The sequence below is a fragment of the Patagioenas fasciata genome, chromosome Z, assembly GCF_037038585.1.
Source record: "Patagioenas fasciata isolate bPatFas1 chromosome Z, bPatFas1.hap1, whole genome shotgun sequence".
Lineage (NCBI taxonomy): Eukaryota > Metazoa > Chordata > Aves > Columbiformes > Columbidae > Patagioenas > Patagioenas fasciata.
The window spans coordinates 22,213,998-22,236,144 of record NC_092560.1 but is presented as its reverse complement, the minus strand read 5'-3'; the positions used below and the strand labels follow the sequence as shown (position 1 = coordinate 22,236,144).

At 36.0% G+C, this 22,147-nt stretch overlaps 1 protein-coding gene across 30 annotated transcripts in view; it reads right to left on the bottom strand.

Annotated features, from left to right (window-relative positions):
- The window catches only part of PTPRD (protein tyrosine phosphatase receptor type D), a 1,234,877-nt gene extending 1,213,137 nt beyond the window's left edge, over positions 1-21,740 (bottom strand). For 10 of the 30 annotated variants that reach the window (XM_071802223.1, XM_071802231.1, XM_071802233.1 and 7 more), the window contains exons 1-2: positions 21,203-21,387; positions 20,767-20,874 (exon numbers count right to left, since the gene is read on the bottom strand). The gene's annotated coding sequence lies outside the window, so the exon portion shown is untranslated. Of the gene's footprint in view, positions 1-20,766; positions 20,875-21,202; positions 21,388-21,506 lie in introns of those variants that run through there. The other 20 variants (XM_071802239.1, XM_071802241.1, XM_071802242.1 and 17 more) reach the window with 5 other exon arrangements.
- Positions 21,741-22,147: the final 407 nt, after the last annotated feature.

The following is a 22,147-nucleotide window of genomic DNA, read 5'->3' as shown; positions in this document are numbered from 1 at the left end:
AACACAGCACAGTCAAGAACAGGCACAATGGATCTGATTAAGGCAAAAAAATCTCTCCTAGCAAGTACATAATGTTTCTGGGGTGCACAAGGCAGTGACTTACTCCTCTTCTTTCCAAAGGGAGAAGTAGTGTGGGAGAAGAAAAGATTAGCAACTACAGAACTAGACAACTGAATTAAAACAAAAAAGGTAAAAAAATCAATTTCCTGAGACATTATTCATAAGAACCCATAACAAAAAAGGATGAACCCTAAATATGCAACACAAATCTTTGCCTTATATAGCAAAACATTCTAGTAACTCTAAACAGAGTTTGGGTTAAGGTTATACCAGTATTTGCTTTTTATATAATGATTTGTTGCAGCTGAAGAATCAATAGTTTGAGTAACAACACAGAAATTTTTTCTTGCAAATATCTAATTTGATGCTAGAGATTATCAAATATTTAGACAAGCCCAGTCCAATTTTTAGGTCAAGACATGGAGTGATTTATATAATACCATTATATCATATTAATAGTATATTATTTTATATATATATATCATATGTATTAATAGTATACCAATACTTTATATAGTTTTACAGGGGTTAAAGTATACAAGAACAGGAAAAAAATAATCAAAAACTATGTACACATAAAAGGAAGCCAATCAGATAAAACAATAATCTGAAAGCTATTATACAAGTATGTACATAAATTTTAACTTAAAAATGAAAAACAAGGGTTCCAATTCAATTTGTCCAGCTATTCTGCATACCACACCACTCATTTGTGAGTTGCCCAAATATCCAATTCTGGTTATTCAGGTTCACAAAAGTTATCTTGAAGGACACTGAGCAATAAACTACAAGTTATCAATATAATTATTGTGTCAGAAAAAAAAAAAAAAACACTGAAAATATTAGAACGTAGTTCTGTACAAACTGTTCTCTCTTAAACTATAATTTGAAGTATTTTTAAAGAACATATTTAAATTGTTAACTAATCTCAGATATGATAAAATTTGTGTTTTAAATTGAAAAAAACTCAAGATTGCATTGGGTGCATCACCTTACAAAAATAAAAAATACAATTCTGCTATCTATACACAGAAGTTTTCAAGGTGTTTTGAAACATGTTTAAGACTATAAAAAATTGCAGTATTCACAAATGGAAGTGCTGAACACAGAAATATCTAGTGATGATTTACTAAGGTGATCTTGGCTAAGACTTCAGCTAATTTTAAATTTTTACAAATGACCTAGATTGTTAAATTTGCTGATAATACACAATTCAGAGTAAAACTGCACACCTAGCAAGTACTAAGTCAAGTTTAAATGAATTCTGATTTTCTCTGTAACTAGGCTGACAAGTAAAACCTGAAATTTAATGTTGACAAATGTAAAGCAACAAAAGCTGAATATTAAGATAATAAACATGGACATTTTATGAATAGATTTGTACCAAAACAAGAAAGCTGCCCCCCCCACACAATAAAAGATAGAAAGATGGTGAATATTCCTTTAAATATATCACAGATAGATAAGGAAGCAATTTAACATCCTTTAGAATTGCAGGTTGCAAATGTGTCACATTGCAAATTCATCTGGCAAGCTCTTCTTTGAATATTCTGTGAACTTCTCATCATAACATTAAAAATAATATATTCTTCACATTAAAAAAAAAAAGGAAAAAGTAAACCTAGTCAATTTTATAGGTGAGACTTCAAAATATATCTGAAAAATAAACATACGAAAATGTCTGAAGTTTTGTGGAACACTAAAAATTGATTTAGCACACCAAATTGATTAATCAAACAGGCTAACTTCAGAAATGTTATATTGGACAGGGTTTAGAGGAGAAGCACAGGGTGTTTCAAAAATATGGACCCAATTTGAAGTGACCATCCCTTTGAAATCGGGTCCATCTTTTTGGAACACCTTGTATTCTGAATCAGACTTCAAATGATGACTATAACCTACTGGAGAACAAAAATCATCCTTCTGGGATTATTTCTTCTCTTCCTTTAGCCAAGAAGGGGCTGGGGGGGATCTCAGCTATAAACTGATCTCTTGCTTGTTATCTTTCTTAGAAAAGAATAAACTTTATATGGAGATTGGATGACCTCTTGCTTTGTTTTCAGTATGTTCTTTCTCATTTATGTTAGACAAGAACAGATAAAAACTGGAACAAACGGAGGGAAGGGGAAAGAAGGGGGGGAAAAGAGAACAGAGAGGGGGAAAGAGAAAGGGGAGGGGGGCAATGTGGGGGGGGGGAACCAAGACGGGGGAAGAGGGGGCAAGGGGGAAGACGGGAAAAAAAAAAATAAGAGGGGGGGAAAAAAAGGGCAATTCTGTTATCTATTAAAAACCCCAGGCACTGGGCTGCACCCCTGACAGATAGATCTGGGTTTGCTTACCCACACATACCTGGTTTAGACGGTTTACTTAAGCTAGCTGCCTGCCACTTTGGAAACGTCTACTTTGGCATTAGAAGTAATAGTATTCAACAAGCAGAAATCACAGACAGCAAGAGAATTCAGAACACACACTGGACATACAATGTTCTTAAGTCTTTCATCTTCTGCTCCAGTACTCTGAAAGACCTGTGGCAAGTCTGTTGTCATAGAGATTACAGAATCCTCTGGCTGTGACAGGACCCCAGTTCTATACCAGGGAAAAAAATGTAACTAACAATGCATATGAGAGAAAAAATATATATATATATATAGATGTATATTTTATGTATATGTATATATATATACACACACATATATATATATATCTCACTAGGTTTTTTTTTGTAAGACAACAGCAAGAAATGGAAATAATTACATACCTGATGAGGTTTGTCACTACATGCAATGAGGGCAGTGGAAACCCACTTACACGCATATGAACAACTGCTCTTCCACACACATGCACAGACAAGCGCACACTTTCAGGAGTGTTCCTGTGTTAATTCAACCTCTCTTCTTCATAAATCTCATTCTTCTGAACCACTCTTCTTTGGAAAGAATTGTCAACAGGGACTTGATTTCAGCTTTCCTTTTCTCACTTAATTTGTGGCATCTTAGAATCAAGATAAATGTAAAGAATTAATTATTATGAAAAACGTCCTGTTAACAGAAAGCCACTGCACACTTAAGACCACTGGCTCTAATCCTCATCAGTTCTTCCATTCTACTCTGGCTCCTCTGACATTTGCATGGTAATAGCCTTGTAAGAAATGTTCATCTACAGCATAACAAGTTGCTGAAATTCTACAGTGAATGGCATTTTGTATTCTACAGTAGCAAGACAGAAAGAAAGCTGACTCTTAACAGTGTAAATATGTTTGCTTGCTTTTTTAACTTATTTTACCGATTTCCATTATGCCATCCAACATTTTCCTGATATTTTTCTAAGTGGCTTCTTACACATGAACAAAGAGAAAATGAATTCAGACAGGCGCTGAAAAAAAACATGTTCATCATATGTAACAACGTTACAGTTATTTCTTCATTTCAGAAAAACAATACATTCTAACTGAAGTTAACAAAGCATACAGTTTGTTACATATGATGGGATTCTATTGGATGAAAGGAGCAACATGAATGTAACAGGAGCTCTAAAATTGCAACTCTTTTATTCTCAGCACTTTGACCAGGAATCAATACTGTAGTTGAGGGTCATTAAGTCAATAGTGATCTCAGACATCATTTTCAACTGAAGATAAGTGCATTAACATCATTATCTTTTGGTTCCTATTTTAGCAGTAAAACCTCACTCCTGAATACGAAGCAATATTAAAAATTAAAAATAAATACATAAATAGATAAGCTTTTTGCAGTTGAATTTGTGTTACCTCTCCCCACCTCCCCCCTCAAAAAAAAGGAAACTATTTTTTTTAATTATTATCTTTTAATCTTATTTGACTGCATCAGCTGTTTTAAATATAAGTAAACCATACAGGAGATTTGCATACAGAAAGCTGTCACTGTCCCCTTATTTAAGAAATATGCTTGTCATAGAAAATTGGTTTTGGGGATAACATAATACAAGATCACTTATTTGAAACTTTTTTTTTCCCAATCAGAGAATATTTTAAAATTCACAGATATTTCTTTTAAACTGCTGTTTCCTCAAGCTATTTGATATCTGATTGAAGTTCACTGACTAACAGTATAAGCTGAATAAATGGCTTACAATTTTCTGAGCTTGACCCATTAGACTGATCAAATCACTAAATGGAAGACATCATAGTACTACAAGGTCACACCATTGCCACAGTTATTCATCTAACAAGATATCAGAAATGCTCCACCAACTCAAAAGTCTTGGAAAGTAACAATATACCTGGAATACAATAGTTTGGTGTCCCCCAGACTGAAAGATAAACTTTATGTTGAAGGACAATTTCAATGTCATCAAAATTAAAAGAAATAAGCTATTTCCTTTACCATTTGCACTTCAAAGAGGCAAATACATAAAAATTTTACTTCTACGTTGTCAGGGAAAAGAAACAACATTGTGTAGATTTCTCTTTCGATGTCTCAGAACAGCTTGGCTTAATTGCTTAAATACTGGTTTTCATAATTTATAATTCAAACCATATGTCACCTCAACAGAAAAAAAATACCAATTTAATCATGTTCTCTGGTTGTCATAATATATTTTTCAAAAGTTATCTTTGAAAACTTTCATAGGAACCTCAACTATAACTAAAATCTTAATTAACACATTAATTCCTATATATAAGTTAACTGAATCTGTGTTCCCAAATTACGAGCTAATGTAGCTGTCAATTATAAATTACTAGGTAAGACTTTCATACTTTTAATGGGTGAGTGATTTTAAAAAGTTCAATAAAACTCAATAAAACAAGGTATTTTGGTAGTAGAAGTTAAAAATGCATAATACTCGTGCAAATATCCTGCACAGAAAAAGAGATCATGGAACAAAATAACAACAAAAAAAGGTAACTGTCTCCTTATCCAGAAAAAGTACTAGCACAGTTTCTGTCTTTTAAGCTGTTCTTCTGAGTTCTATGCAACTTTCATTGAAGTCAACAGGAATTTTCGCTCTGGAATTAAATGTGCTTGGAACTGCAACCCTGGTGCTTTATTACAAAGCTGACTCAAGTAATTCAAAGGTTTCATACTTATAACAATCTGCAACACAGAAGAGTAAGTCCTTTTAGAATCTTACTATAAAAGTGACATGTTTCTTGAATAGCCAGCCCCACCTTCTATATGTCTACAACATGCTTTGGTTCCCTACAGGAATGACTGGCTGCATAAAAGAGAATATGCATCATATGTTGAATTGTAAACCAACTGAACTGGCTCATGACCATATAACAGGAATTCACCCATAAATAAGTGACAGTAAGTGGCATTTAACAACATTTGATCTGTTCTGACAAAAAAACAACAAAAAAAAACCACAAAACAAACAAACAAACACACCCTGTGTCATTTCTCTCTCCCTAATCATCATTCCAGCACATTTTCAAGAATCTAATTATAATGCAGAATTATTGAAAGTTTTTCATCAGCAGGACCTGGGACTTGGTACTCATTTTGGCTGAGTACAAAGCCCCAGGTCTCCTTATGTCATGTTGATTTCATAGTCTCTATATTTGAGGAGAACCTGGTGTGCTTTATGACATAGAGCCATGAACTAAAAAACTGGCCTATCCCCACCTACCAGGCTACAAGGCCACTTTTCTCCTCCTGTCATATTTCCAGGTAGGAAATTGAGACTAGAGGACCCATTATTCAGCCAGCTACTATCACCGAAATTAACTTTGTAGGAGGAACTGTTATCCTATTCAAACGTTATATAAGGTTTCTAGTAGCAATTTATTCCACTTCAGTGGTAACTTCTGTTAGTTCTCCTTGGTCGTTTTCCAAGTTGAAGGGAACTATTTAATATATTTAATAGTACATCTGAAATCTAGTTCCTTTCCAAATAAACAGTTACTGATGCATATTTTCATTATACTAATATGAAATGTGTATGATTTTCAATCACATTTTCTTAATTAAAAGGAACAGATTTTCCTTTTTCAGTATTCTCTCCTGCTCCTATATACAGGCAGTAAATGGATTGCATAAAGATCCAAAACTAAAAGTACCCATGTAGGTGTTTGTTATTACTCCTTATTATTCATTGTTTTATTATTTTTGTGACCCTTTCCTACTACTTTGAGTTCAAATATTCTCAGGCACCACTATTTGTAGTACCAAAATAATTCCCAAATGCATTAACAACAGAATATGTAGAAGCTTCTTTATACAGCCTCTTCCCATTATGTTCCAGTTCACAATAACCTTGCTCTTGCACTTCAGAGATTTTTCAGACAATATATATAACTTAATAAAAAATAAACAAATATGTTATATTTTATGGCAGTTTCATAATAATTACAGATGTTCAGTTGCATGGATTACATAGCTACAACAGAAAAAGAGGTCTCTGATTCATGACCTGTATAACGGTGTTTTTTGTACTAGTTCCTCTTTTGAAATACTAAAGAAATGCTAAATAAAGTTTAAGCTAGTTGAACTTTGCTGCTGAATGTAAGACTAGCTTCAGTACACATGCAAACCTCTGAGAACACATATACATACCCATATTGAATTATCTGGTAGCTAAAACATGTATTTGCAGATTTAAATATTTTTTATTAAATTTTTTTTTTTTAAATAACTTTAAATGAACTAAGTAATGGCACCTTAATTTTTGATCATAATCCAAAATATATAAAATAGTAAAGTTACATTCAAAACATCAAATGAAGACACCATATTATTGTGCCGTACTTCATATGTAGGATACTGTCTGTCCTACACCACTTTAGGCCAAATATAAAACTTTACATAATTTCATGTACTTCTGGAAGAATATGAATCTATGCTAAACTTCAAACTTTTACATACTTTTGCCTAACTAATTAATAACAAGAAAAACCCTCTGTCTTGAGAAACACAGTCAAATGACTAAGTCTATACTAGTGAGACAGGCAACAGGGTTTGGAGTGATCCGAGATGTTGCCACAAAACAGCGTGCAATTTCCAACATACCTATGACCACACAGACTTCTTCAAACAGAATAAAAAATTTACTCCTCTTTTTTTTTTTTTTTAGTGTTTTAAATGGCTTTTTCTGCAGTAGGTAATAGATTTTGCTGTTTCTGTTTACAGGGTTGATGCTATATGCACCATATACTCTTGTGAAAAAGAGGAAACCACTCACTCAAACTGTGTAAACTTTGACTACTTATATTTTCTAGCTGATGATGAACCCATATAAAATAAGCACACAAGAAAGTATTCTTGCTGGCAGTGCATTAACAATGCCAGTTTGTCCCCAGTGTCCTATGGCTAACATGGAGGCTATTTTCCCATAAAATTCATATTTGCACAACAATAGCTTATGATCTGAATATTGCTGGCCTTTCTTATTTTATGCATCATCTGTGCTTGCCACTGCAACTATTTGATGAATATAACACAACGAAATTAATCAGTTCACACTACTATACTTAATAATGATGTGTGTGTTTCTAGTGTATACATATTTTAATTACCACTTTTTGAATTATTTCCAATGATTACATAGCAGCAGTGGGGTGGGGAGGGAAGATGAGCATGCTATGTGTCAGTCTTTCCTGGGAAGCATATATAAAAAACATGTTATAGCCTTCTCCAAACAAAAAATAACTACTGATCACCACGAGAATATAAAAATTAAATGAGCAATTAGTACTTAAAATAATGGAAACTCACTGAGAGTGCTAGAATAGTTTCAGTTTGGAGTATGAATCACTGGAACTATGGAGACTCCCTTTGTAGATACATAGTTGAAATAACACTCCAAGTAAATCTTTCTGGGAAAAATATTCTGTTTGTCCATGAATTTACTTACAGTGTGTACTACCATAACTTCCCTTTTCCATGTAGGTTTGGGGATAAGATTTGCCTGTAGCTACCGGGATCTACCAACCAAATTAATTTATGGTTTATAATCAATCTAAAGTTTAAAATGCATTGCAAAATTCATAAGAGGGGGCTATAAAGGCCTGCTGCAACTACCTTGAAAAAAAGATGAGAAAAAGACTTGATTCCTGACCCCAGGGAGGAGGGCAAATATTGAATCCTTTCCTTCGGGTTCCTGTTCACTGCCTTCCTTGTGAAATCTTTACTGATGGAAGGCACAAACCAATTCTTGTTAAAAGGAGTTTAACAGTATCACACTGCCATGGTCTTCTTGAGTGGATACCTTTGCTTCATACAACTGCCCAATCTGGTTCTCCCTACTACACTTGTTTTCTTATTTACAACTTAAAGTACACAGTAGTTCCCCTGCAGGCAAGTAAAGGGCTATAATGTTTAAGAGAGATGTTCAATTAACAGTTCAGCCACTGTTCTACTAATATCTGAACACATCTGTCACATGACTTTCCCCCCACCCCCATAACTAGGAATAGACATCTATAAAACTGCTTTAACACCTTGTTTTCAGAATTTACCAATTCTCATTCCTACAGGGCTTCACTGAATAAAAATCAAACTATACTTATATCATCTTTTGTTACTTAGGTATTACAACACCACCATATTTTACATAAGGAAAAAATATGAAAGGCATTTCTCTGTAAGGATGTTGCGATGAAAACAGTTACATTTACTTTAAATACAGACTATGGAAAAAGTAACAGACATACAGACACACACACTCTTAATTCTTTAATGGGTTTGCTCTTCTCAAAGTTCAAGGAGGAAAGCTCTCTGAGCTACTACTTCCCATCTCATTACCAACTTTAACTGAAGGCAAGATAAACAAGCTGAACAAGATAGCCTTCAGAAACTCTCATCAAGATATGCTTCCGTTTACCTGAATATTTACAGACAGATTTAGTCAAATGATCATCACATTTCAAAATTTCCACAAGAGCCATTTTTTACCTACATTCTTGGCAGAGACACTCAGGGGCATTTCACTCCACAGGAGCTATCGCCATGGGACAAAGCACAGGCTTGCCCTCAACAGATGAGCAGACACTGATCCCTTGAAGATGAAACCAGTCCAGGTTTTTAAATCAGCTCTAGTTTCTCTGACTACTCGTTCCTGACCACTAAAGAAGCTTCTCTAGTTTTCACCTGGTAAAGACAGGTAGAAGAAGTGGATGGACCTGGATGACCAACCTAATGTTTTCCATAGAAAATTCTTCCTGACTGCAGAGGGAATGTATGCCTCTGTTCTCATCATAAGCCAAGCCGTGCACAAGCAGTACAGTGGTCCTTGTTTCTCTCCTCAGTTCATCTTCTATTGCCATAAAAAAAAAAAAAGTTAAAAAACTTTCTGTCCAAGTGTATGCAATATTAACTAACTTGGACATTTAGCATTTTTAAAGTTCGCAGCATAATGTCATACTGTTAGATAGCATTATTAAGAACTAACTTCCCAATACAATGTAACAGGTTTCACAGCTATACCATTTTCTACTTTAAGAAAGTGTATAGATGGTGTTCCAGCCATATACAACCAAAAATTAGTGCTGTTTCTCCCCGACTAAAAAATTCAAAAGATACTAACAGAAACTGTTTGGAGAAGATTAAGGTGATACTGTACCTTGCAGTAACTTAAATTGTTCATTTAATGGTAATTCAAAAGGAATACAACAGATGTGATGAGACGGTACAACCACTAGATGTTCTCACATATGTACCAAGACACCTTCTCCCTCAACTCCCCTAAAAAAACCCCAAACCCACCACATTGCACCACAAACTAAGAAGCAGAAGTCAAGCTGCAACCAGTAACACAATACTTCTTGCTCAAAGAAACTTTGGTCAAATAATCTTGGATCACTGTTAACTTTATTTTAGCCATTACCACATAATAACCCTTTGGAAATTGTCATATATACTTGTTTGAGAACTGATTTTAAAAACGGTAGTTTTAGTTAATAGTGAGAATTAGCTGCTAGAAATACGAGGAAAATTACTACCACAGGAAAGTCACTGTGAACATCAGTTCCCTTTTAGCACTACAGAAAATATAACTTGATAGAAAAGCAGACCAAAAAAAAAAAAAAAGCATTACATTATTTACTCTGTTCCTATATTTTCTCCTTGAGTATTGAGCAAGAAAAAAAAAATACTTCCTCTGAAGTTCACAATGCGGTCTCGCTTTCACTCTATCATAAGACATCACTGTAACTATTATGATAATAATTATTAGTCATCTTCTTTATTACACCCCATGTTCCATCTGGATCACAACTTTTATTCAATGCAGACATAAACGACAATAAATGATACTGTACTTCTTTTAGAGATATACAGTGAGGTTAAGTTATAAAAATTTCAACCTGGCATAATTTATTCTATTTTTGCTTTGTTTCCCCATGTTAGTAAAACATAGACAGCCAGTAAAACATCACAAGCAGATGCTACAGGTTGCCTGAGCTGGGATACCATCCTACAGGCATGGAATGTTGCTTAAGGCTATAAATACTAATAAAAGTAGATTAAATGACACAGACTAAAGTTTTCTTGGATCACTTTTTCTGCTCATGAAACTGCTCTATTATTTGTGTCTGTTAGGATAACTTTGGAAGATCACTTCATCTTCCGTTTATGGAAAATGTTTCTGGCTCAAAAACAAGATCTATTCCCCTGCTTTTCTAAAACCTTTATAGATAGGTTACAAAGAGAGACCTCCATCTGTAAGAGCAGTCTCTTGCACATGCTATTTCCAATACCTTTTATCAAGAAGAATACTTAAATGTCTTTTGAAACTATCACTTAATCAACATAATATCCAAATAATATCCAAATAACTTCAGCAAATGTATATTAATGTATCTCAAACTTTTTGTCCAAAACAAATGATGTTATAAGTTAAATACAAATAGAATTATTACAATAAGATTTATCATATCAGCTCTGGTAATACTCCAAAATCAATAGCCCTGACCTCAGAAGAAATTATTACTGCCAGTAATACTTACCAGTTGCATAATGGTCAAGATGTCAATAATACAAAAACAGAAAACACACCTCAACTCAGCATAATTATATTACACGGATCCCGAGATCCATCCTTCCTTTCCAAGAAACACAAAATGGTGATGTATCAAAGCAGCAAATAAGAAAAAAAACAGCATGGCATTACACAGTTCATCACCTTCGTGGTGTGTTGGTGCGGTGCCTCAGAAGCACCAGCATGGCGCCAGAGCAGGAAAGCACATAAGCTGATTCTATGGATGTAGTATAGTTAGTAGTATAAGCTTTTGGACTCCATCAATCTGTGAGTCCTCTATGAAAAGGGGACAAAAATAAAAACAAAACAAACACACAAACACACACACACAAAAAACAACAACAACAACAACAACAACAAAGATAAGCTTGTTACAGAATATGAAGACAAGGAGGTAACTTGCAACACATACATGCGTGATAGGATTTATTGGAGGTCTCCAAAATATAGTTAATCTAATTATGCTGATAGTTAAGCACAAGCTTTGATTAAAGAAACTCTCTCTGTTAGCTTCAGATGTAATTAGCACAACACAAAAACTTCCTGAGAAGGCAAGGAGGAAAGGCAAAGTTGTAGATACAACATCAGAATACGGACATGCACAATTCATAATTCTAAACACAGGTAAATGTGCAATTGTACATGTTCTTGGTTTTCTGAAATGCCTGCATGGGACTGGCAGATATGTTGCAACAGAACAGCAGCCTGGGGCTGAGCAGATACCTCAGGGCATCTAAAAAGATATGAGCCACCTATGGTTAGGTAACTAAACCTCATCCCCAGTGATTAAAGAAAGTGTCATCTGACTTGACACTGTGCCACAGACCTGAATAGAGGACTCCTTTCATTGCTGAGGATTTTTTCCATTCCTATTACTTAACAATTTTCTAAACTCACTTTCATTTCCTTTCATTCTTCCTCATGTATCTTCTAAAAATCCATTTTTTAAATATATAGTGGAACACACGTTGCTTTTTTTTTTTTTTTTTACAAAACCTTATTTAAGTAACCAAGAAATGTTTAAATCAATGTAACCGTTCATGCCTTATTTAAGACATTCAGCACTGAGGATTAATAAAATCGACAGAACACTGAACAGGTAGGAATATTCATGGGCTCCTTTTCCATCCCCATTAGGTTGTTAAGCAAACCAACACCTGCCAGAGCAAGTGCAAGGAGCAGAAAAAGATGTAATCTTTAACTGCACTTGAGTGTTGCCTGAAGATATCAATATACCTATCTCAGTCAAACATTCATAAACGTTTACTTTATTAATTCCATAACTCCAGCAGAATACTGTCAGTCACTTCTTAATCTCTCACCCTACATCAGGAAACATTTGATATTTACTTAAGTCGGACTGGTCTTTTTCTCATTTTTATTAGTTCTAGGAAAAACAAAGTAAGGAAGTTCAGGACATCACCCTATTTAAAAGTGAATTCTTACTCAGGAAGAAAGGGTCACTAGTCTCAGGCTCAGTGAAATGGAACAGAAATCAAAGTTATGAGCTAATTTCAAAATAATCCGACATTTTAACCATGTTCAAGTCTTCTGCAGAGGAAGGGTACAAAAAAGGGGAAGATGGGGAAGGGTGTGGATGCTGGCCTCCATGGTGAGAAAAAAAAAATACAGAAAAAAAAACAAAAGAAAACAAAATGGCTACCAAAAAATACATTTGGATACTTTCTAATGTATGATCTTACATAGAATATGAAAATGGAAACATCCAGGGTCTTCATTTCCACACCTGTAGAAACCTCTGAAAACCTGCAGTTGATGAGGAAAAATGAGTGCTGCAATGAAAATTACTGCAATTGTGCCAAATACAAAGTTCACTATTCTCTAACAATCCAAAACAGAAAACAACCTAGAGGTTGTTCTTGAGGGGGTTCTTGAGGGGGTTCTTGAAGACATTTTGAAATAGGAGAAATCATGTATTCTGATTAGGTTGGCAGAGCACCATAATCTACATAGAAGTCTGTCAGGAAATTATTCAATTCTATAATATATTTTAATAAGATTGCACAGAAGAAGCACACTTCCTGACCACATCATTCCACCCAATGGCCTCCAGTAGCTAACATGACTTTTGCACTACTTTGCACCCTTCCTCATACTTCTATTAGAATGGAAAATCAAAGACTAACTGCACAAGAAGCCTATTGCACTTTGTTCTAAAAATGCAGAAGAAACTTATTTGACTTCACTTTCAAATTATTTGTCCCAATAACACCTTCCAAATAACTTCTATTTTATGCTGCTGACCCAATTCTCACTGAATAAGTTAATTTTGCAGAATACCATATCATGGATATAGGAAGCATGGTTAATGGCATTTGGTTACCTAGCTTTGGTGACCTAAATACCTTTTGTCTGCTCTTGAAGCTTTGCAGTCCATTGTATACTTGCTAGCTGAAGCATTTGACAAAAGAATTTCCAACCTCACTAACTGATCTTAGCTTCAATGAATTGTCACAGGACACTGAATTCACAGGGAAAAAAGAGAAGTCAAATCAACCATATGGACCATTATATAGCCTATTATTTGCAAAAGATGCAAATCCATTTGTGCAGCTTTTCAAGTCTAGCTGCCCAGCATTCTTGAAAAAAAAAAAAAAAAACAAAAAAAAAACCCCACCACAACTAGAATGGAAGATTAGGACTGAATTTGTGTGCAACAGCTATTACTGCATCTTTCATTCACATACAGAAATGACAACTTTGCAGAATAATTGTGCTTAAAATGGAAGAAATCACTAAATTACCCATAGGAGAACATAGGTTATCATGATATTAATGCATCAGGGTTTGTTTGTTTGTTTGTTTTAAGTACTCCAACTGGTATGTTAATAATGCCAGCCCAAGTCTACTAATGTCAAATTTGAAATTAATGTCACACTTTGCTGGCAAGACTTCCATTTGTGAAAGAATACCAAGGATTAATACAACTTTTTGTTAGGAATATTTATATGTACAGTAGGCACACAAACAATATTACTGGTTAAATGCAAAATGTATTATTTGAAATTCACTTTTATTATTTACCCGTACCTACAGATTTTCAGAGGATTAGAGAAGCATTAAAAAGTTGACTAAATTTCTTCTTAAAGGTTTTTTTTTTGTATATTAATCAAATGCTTCTACTCATATATGTAGGATATTTCAGTAATAATGATTTAATGTTGATCAAGCCTCTCTCAGCACATTCCTCTCACTATAGGAATTTTACAGCTCTCAAAACAGGTTTCAAGTCTGACTTCTTACAGCATGAAATCTAATATCCTAGCTATACTAGCAGTTGAGGAGTTGGTTCGTACTGCTAATGCATGAGCCTCCTAACGTTTTTTCTGTTGTGGTCAAAACTCACGATAATTAACAGCCAAAAAACCCACACACTTCCTTTAGGAAAACTTAGATGAATAAAAGTGTCAACTGTAATTTCATGATAGTATTATGATTTCTGATGAAGACAGCACTCCTTATGGTTTTCCAGCTCTCTGAAGAAGTCTGAGAATGCCATCTGGCAACCTCTTGGTTACAATAAGGAAAGCAACTCATGCAGACATAGATTGCTCACAAGGATTCTTCTCTTTGAACCCCTTCCATTGATCACTGACATTATTATTGAGCTTTGCTTAACACTACATCACAGCACATTCCTTCAAATGTAAAGGAAAATCTTTTAAGATCGAATCAACACACTATACTGTAGAATTTTTTTCTGCCACTTTTAAATGGATGTGATGAATATCATGTTCTTCTACCCAAATGGACAGCAATTCAGACACCATTTTGGTTTATTTTCTGTTATTGTCAGCCAAACAAAAGTTATATCAGTGCTCTCACTTTCACTTAGGTGCAGGTATTGAAAGTATGTTGTACTTCATCAGAAGTTGAATACAAAACTGGACTTTAAGGTTAAAATGAGGTCTTTCAGGGTAGGTTAAAAATTGTACAATAAATGTTCTTACTTAACTCCTGTTTGGAAAAAAAAAAAAATCTTTAGACTTTAAATTAGTATGATATTTTAGATCTAGTTACAACATGAAGGGCTACTTTTTTACTAAAGACAGAAGAAAATCACTTTTAGCTAAAAGAATGAGGAGAGTAAAGAGAACACAGAGCTGATTGTGAACTACTTCAGATGATGTCCTAAGTGATATAGGGCCTGCTGAGACTTGCACCACAAGGAAGGATACATTTTAAGAGTGTAGGAGGGAGAGAGAAAGACAGAATGTGTCAAAGCTAGAGCAAAGTTACTTTCCCTGACATACTCCCACATTGACTGTTAAACTGCTGCATGAAAATCTAAAAATCACTTTACTTCCAGACTACTGTAGAGGCAATTGTTCTTATGCAGTTAATTTTGCTGTAGTAACCTTGAGAATTACAGCTCCTGAAAGAGTGGCTTGTGTACACTTCCAAGCTGCTGCCACCAGAGGACCCTCATTCAAGTTGCACACCTTAAATCAATCATCATAAAGCAATTGTTCTGTCACCTGTAATTGTTCTGTCATCAGCTAGGAGGTTTCTCCAGCGCTCTGGAAACATGAGTTTATCTTACTCACATGGTTTCAGTAATAACTGGAACAGCTAATTACCCCAAATCCCTTTAAACCACGACTACTCATGTTTTCGTACCAGGCAATCAGCCTTGCTGAAACAGTTTCCTCTCCAACCCATCTTTCCAGTGTGAACAAAACAAATAAGCATTTAACATTTCACTGCTAGGCAGTGTTACAAATACTCTACAAATGAGCGAGGTAACCTAAAACCAAATAAGGAGCCGCAGCTTGGAGAAAGAGTGATTTCTTGATGGTCGTTGTATATTGCTCTTATTTTTTAAATTCAGGAAAATAACAGAATGCATCATATGCATGAAATGTCCACCTCAGCTTTTGGAAAGCTATCCTAAACATACTGAAGAGTTCAGCTTAAACAGCCTTCCAGCTTTTCACAATGAGATAAGACTTAAGCATGGGACTGACTGCTGTAGAGAACATTCTTCTAGACCCAGTGTTTAGAGCAAGTAGAGAACTGGGCCTATAATACGTATCTGTCTCTTAGTAAGTACATTTGTTCATGCTGCTTACAGCTAGAACAAATTCCATGCAGCATTCTTAGGAAAAATCACTAGACTACTTGGACCCCTCTTCTTATTGCAAACATACACATCAAGAAATCTCTTTCTCAGATACATCTCTAAAGCATGATTTTACATTTCAGCATAATGCAAGTGCATAATCCAGAAAGTGTAATAGTATTTTAAAAAACTTAAAAGGCATTTAAAAGCATGCCTGTATCCAGCATAAGCTTACAACATGTTAGTATTTTGATAAACATTGCAGAACTGATGACAGAAATTTTATAAAATTGATTTTATAAAGCAGATTCTGCAGTTTTCACTCAGTTAACATTCAACTAGATCTTAAGCTTATGCATCGACAAATCAATCCGCTTTTTAGAAATAGTTACAAAGTTGACAGTAGAGAAATACAGAATGTAAAAAATGGCATTCCTTGCACAATAGTTTTCACTTAACAAAGCATATTTAATAAAATAGAAATATAAGAGAAATAGGACTGTTTCTCCAACTATTGACAACAAATGAAAACAGATGCGTAATTCAATCCTCGTATTGACCATAAAGTTGTGATTTTCTCTGCAATTTGCTATTTATTGCTAGCTTTTCTGTTACTGTTTTATAGGGAATCTTATTAAAGAAGCTACCAGAACAGATAAACTGAAAATGAGACAGCTTCTAATAGCATCAGGGATGCTAAAAAACTTCAACATTATGCATTCCTTTTGCTTAATCCTGTGTGCACGTTTCCTTCTCTTAGTCTTTATTATTAAGTACATTTAATTCTTGTTTGAGTACTAATTCATCCATGCCTACTCCTTATTTCGTATTGGAATTTTAAATCCATTTTCTCCTACACATTTTTCATCATAATCAAATATGACCAAAAATTATAGACCAAATGTACACCTTGACAATGCTTTCTGACCCTATTGTCTTTGTTCTATTATCACTGTGACATAAAACCCCTTGTTAATTTTATCAGAGTTCGTTAGGATTACAGATGCAAAATAGCAAGTTGGAAAGTCTAGAAGAAGGAGAAGTAACATAAAAGCTCTTTAAGAAACTTGTAGTAGTAATGACCTTATACGTGCAGCAAAAAAAATTCAAAAACACATAAACAGGCATTCTCCAGCACAAATACTTTTGAATCTGAGATAAAGAACTTTTTGTTGTTGTTGTTGTTGTTGTTGGTTTGGTTTTTCGTCTTTTCTGAAGAATGATCTGGATGTTTCCTTCTCTTCTGCTGGTTTTCCTAGAATCCCTGATGACGGCAATGAAATCCTAATGAAGGAAAATAACTACTTTCCTTGAGTACAGATATCAAAATTGAATCTGAAATTACAGGTCATCTGTATAAATGTCACTGTTAAATTTATATTTGCTGCCACAAACATTTTCCTGCCTAGTAGGTCTTCAGAGTGATACTAAATCAATTAAGCTTACTCTAAATATGTGGGATTCAGGTATTAAAACGTTTTCACACTAAAGAAGCTCTGGACTGTTGAGAATTATCGGTAACCTTTCCCAAAATGCTGAACTGGCCTATTTTTTTGATTGAGCCAATGATACCTGTTCCTCCAACTCATTATAGTGCTTAGAACCTGCAAAATTAGCATCCATACACATAAAACATGTTAATGCTTTATGATTTGTTAAAATAAGACACACAAACCAAGCTGCTTAAAATATCTATGTGTTATTTCATATTTATTATATCCACAATTTCAAAATAGTTCATGCTATCAAGCATCATGTTTCTTTGTATATTGACAGTTTGTTTGGTAAAGCCACATGTAGCAAAGAATGAATAGTCTGTCATAATTTTTCCATCACAGTTTGTCACCACAAAGTCTGGTAGTACATTGGTGTACTAAGTGATTAGTATCTAAACAGACAATGCTATTTGACTCTATCTGCTGCAAAGTAATGCAGGTACCCAGGATTTTATTAGTAAAAAATCCTACAATAAGCACACATTAGAGGAATTAATCATTCATTCCCTGCAGACTGCTTATATATTTCATCAGGCCATTATCCGATCCAAATAACAAGAACAATTGCGTAATAAAACACATTACTGCTGACACACGGAACTTTATCAACTTTATATCTTCACAGCAAGAGGTCTTTTTTAAGTCCTCTGTTATCTCTTCTGAATTAGATTGACCTGAATTGACATTTTCCTGTATCAACAATTATGATCAAGATTGTACATACATATATGACCAAATATAATACGTATCAAACTCAGTTCCCAAGATTTGACTCAGATTATTTCCCACAGTACCAAACAGTGATTACAGCAAAAGTGGAGTATGTGTCAAGCCATTTTTCATACAGATACTGAAGTATTGCCAGGAGATATCCCAGATCTAAAACAAATCCAAAAGACAAATAATGAAGAGTATGCTCCAAACTAACAAAGCCAGTAAGTATGCTGTGGTTCAACCTAAACTAAACACTGTAGTTCCTATCTGGTTAGTCAAATATATTTTAATATTCTTTTTCTTTTATTGTTAAAACAAACACTCCGTTAGACATTCAACATTGCATATTGCATGCTGCATGTTTGGGACCACCTTGCAGAACAGGCAGCTTAACTGAATAAAGGTCTCTGTACACAGTCTCAAAACAGTTCATGTAAATTATCTGGAGATATTAGGAGATACTATTTTAATGCTTTGCCCACAAGGAGTACAACACAGCCATGAGCCATGTCAAACGTTACTTACCGGGGGGGGGGGCGGGGGAAAAAAAGGGGGGAGAGAGCTTTGATTTTAACTGAAAGATATATTCCTAGTACTAAAACAACAGCAGGATTCCTTACTAAGCCAGCAGATGTGTTTTCCTTTTATTTCAAGTTCACAAGTTCATTGGGTATTTTTTCTGTCATAAACGATACGATCAATTATCCAAAGACTAGTGTGATGCAATATGAAAGTCACCCTGATTCACTCAGAACTTGTAGCCTATGCTTTGTTAGGTATTCCAAGCTTTAAAATTACTAATATCTGAAAGCAACTCTGAACGTCATTGTTCTGCTGCAGCAGATTTAGCCTTTCTTACTTGTGTCACATTAATTTCCTAAATAAATTTCGTCTGATTACCTTTACTGTTGTGACATAAACTAATTTCTTAACTTCACAAAGAAAAGCATTTAATTTGACCCTAATAAACTCTCACTCCTGGTTACATTTATTGGTTGTGATTGATTTTTAATTACACCTGAAAATGTAACTTTATTGAGATGCTTAATAAAATGCACTTGTAAATGCATGTTTAATGGCTTCTAATGAAACAAGTTAATTCTGATTAGGTGAACAGTAAGAGCACAATATATAAGAGATTTGAGTTGCATAGTTTATTTACAGCACCTTATTTATTATTCTGAATTTGTACTGTAAAATAAAACTAATTTGTGAAGAATTTGTTAAGAAGTATATTTTATTCAAATTCAAATCTATATTCCCCCTATAACAGATACAATAACACATGAAGAATTCAAATCCAAGTCCATTTGGCAGGAATAGAGGAAAAAATGCTGAAATGCTATTGATTCCTTCCAGTACATCCAAAATACCTGACTCAACTATATTTCTACTGACATAACAAAAAGGCTTTATTTAGATATTAGCAAACATGAGCAAATATTTTCATTGACATACTTTTCATCCTTATTTCCGTCCTCTACCTAGGAAACAGTTAACCCCCAACTACTAGAACTTACTGTTTTCTCTGCCAGAGATGCAGCAAACATCGATAATGGGTCCACTGTCCCAAGAGAAATAATCCCTCGAAAAGTTCTCCTCCCTCCCGAGGTGCAGTTATATTTAGTGCTAAGCAACACCTAACAGCAGACTGTTCATGACATACCTTTATTTAATCTTTTTCATACCTTCTGTTAACTCTACAGCTTAGCCAGTAAACCTCAATCCTACTATTTGTGAAGCTCTCTTAAATGAAATTAGCTTTTTGTTTACCCTAGATCTTTTGCACCTGTTTTAAAAGGTTCCATCAGTACTTTCGAATATGTCCCATAAAAGCACCTAGAAAGCAAAGCTGTTGTCTGCAACTGCCATCCTCATCAGAAGAAAAATATACATAGATTTTATATACGTAAAACTTCAAGAAAAATCTAATAACTTCAGAGACGTGGAATAAAAATGCTTACAACTTAATGCAGACAAAAACAGTCCTAGTATCCATAATTCATGCACATTTTACATTGAACTGAATACCCTGTCACCTGGCATTACTTAGCAGGTCACACTGTGCCATAGACCCCTCGTAAGGGAACATCTCTTTGTTTAGCTTTTGGCTGTAATCTACCACATACGTATACTCAGACTAAGGTAGATATTTTACAATACCTGACACACTCAGTTTCTTTACACAAGTATTCACCTGCAATTTTCTTTCCTCATAAAAGATGAGCAAACCACTTCATGCACCCCTTCCATTGAAAACAGGTCAGGTTACCACAGCCAAGTTCCCCTCTGCCCAGAACAGTGCGATTTAAAATCAGAAATACACATACACACTTTTCTACATATAGATTTCTGTGTGTGTGTGCATATGTTGTGTGTGAGTGTATATGCTAAGAAAAGGTTTAGAGGAGCAGGAAAAACACAGAGACAAAAATCAAGCAAAGAGTAATTACTTACTAATGCAGTCCACTCGGACCTCTTTGGAAACCTGAAGGAGTCTCTGCTTTCACCTCCTGCCAGTCAGGCGCTGCACTGTGCCCCTAGTCCACACAGGCCCAGAAGGAACTGCAAAGAGAGAGAAGTACATGCCACATCAGGCAGTTCTGTTTTGGTGGGATCCAGCACCGCTTCCGCTAGCTCCTTCGGGGTATGCCTGCTTTCAGAGCAGACAACCGGCAAAAGAGTCAAAGTCGTCCTTCCAAAGGTTTGTGGTTTGCCTTTTTTTTTCAGCCAGTGATACATATATAGATACATATATATATATATATATATATATATAGAGACACACACAGACACATATATACAGAAGAAAAAACAAAAAAACACCTCCCGAGGCTCCTGCACCCTAAAATTTGCTGGGGGGAGCTCTGGCGGGAGGGGAGAAGAAAGGTACCTGCAACTCTCTCCGATGAGGCCGGCAGAGAGAGAGAGAGGGAGGGAGGGAGGAAAGACCGAGGAAAGGGAGGAGGAGAGAGGGAGCGAGCGAGAGGTGGGGTGGGGAGGGGGGGGCGTGCGTGTGTGTGCGGGGCGGGGGACCGGCGGAGTGGCTCCCGCCGGCGGCGCGGCGGCCGCCCGTTCTCCGTGCCCGGCACCGGCGGCTGCTGACGGGCGGCCCGGGGACACGGGAAGGGCGGGGCCGGGGTACGCGCTCCCCGCTGGGCCCCGCGCAGGCCCCCGCCGCCGCTCAGGCAGCTCACCTGCATTTCCTTAACGAGCCACTTGATGGCTGGAAGCAGCGGCGGCTCCCCGGCCCCGCCGCAACTTTGGCGGCGACGGAGCCACACCGCCCTCGCAGAGATAGGGATGGGGAGGTGCCGGCCGCAGGGTGTCGCTCCGGGGGGGGACCTCGCCGGCAGCAGCCCGCGGAACTTTCCGCCCAGCGGCAGGTGACGGGGTCTGGGAGGAGGGGAGCGAGCTGCGGGGGCTGCGCCGAGCCCCGCGTGTGTGCGCCGGAGCCGCGGAGCGAGCCCGATAACGGGGCGCACTCCCCTACCCACCTCCCCCCCAGCGCTGCCTCCTCCCACCGCGCTCCCCGGCGTGTACGAAAGGAGCAAGCGAGCTCCTCGCTATTAATAATTATAAAACCTATCTCCACCTCCCTCCTCTCCCTGGGAAAACAATTAATAATGCATTAAAATAATGCACCTTTAAAGCCACCGGCTGGCAATAATAAAATAATAATATTACCACCACTTAAGAGAGCGCTGCTGTCGATGTGGTGGCGAGGCACATTTTCCTAACATTCACACCCCAAGTGTGAGCACAAATTATGCTTCTGCTATTCTTAAGTCTCCTTCCTCTATCAGAGCAACAATTATTATCACCATCAAATAGAACC